Raw genomic sequence first — 560 nt, forward strand, 5'->3', positions numbered from 1 at the left:
GACGCTGCGTAATTGATCCGCTGCGTTTCCATGTGCGCTCCGAGACGCGCACCTCCATCCAAAAAATCCTTGATTGTTGGCACGCCTCCTTCCCTCGCTGCAATGTTTCCTTCTCTCCCCCCTTAATTCATCTCCGTGTCCCCCCTTTTCCTCTCAGACTGTTGTGGAAGACTTGATCCTCTGGTTCCCATCTGCGCGTCACAGAGAAGGAGGGAAGGAGGGAGAGGAGGGAGGAGAGGGGGGAGAGAGCGCAGCGAGCATTCCTCCACACAGGCCGAGCTTCTTCAAAGTATTTCGTATTTTAGTCGGTATCAGGTCGTCGATTACTTTGTTTAAATGCTCATAAAGACTGAAACAACAAAAACAACGACCGTGTTTGGGATTTAACTATAAAATAAAAACACGGTTTTACCGGATGTTCTTTAAATCAAATTTCAGTAAAATTCGTGAAGAACATTCATTGGGTTCGTTTAGTTTCCATGTATAAAATTTAATAAAACAAGCCTTAAAAAAATTAAATTCCCATCAGCAGAAAATAAATATTTATTTATTTATTGGTG

Source organism: Cynoglossus semilaevis, chromosome 15 (assembly GCF_000523025.1).
Source record: "Cynoglossus semilaevis isolate Cse_v1.0 chromosome 15, Cse_v1.0, whole genome shotgun sequence".
Lineage (NCBI taxonomy): Eukaryota > Metazoa > Chordata > Actinopteri > Pleuronectiformes > Cynoglossidae > Cynoglossus > Cynoglossus semilaevis.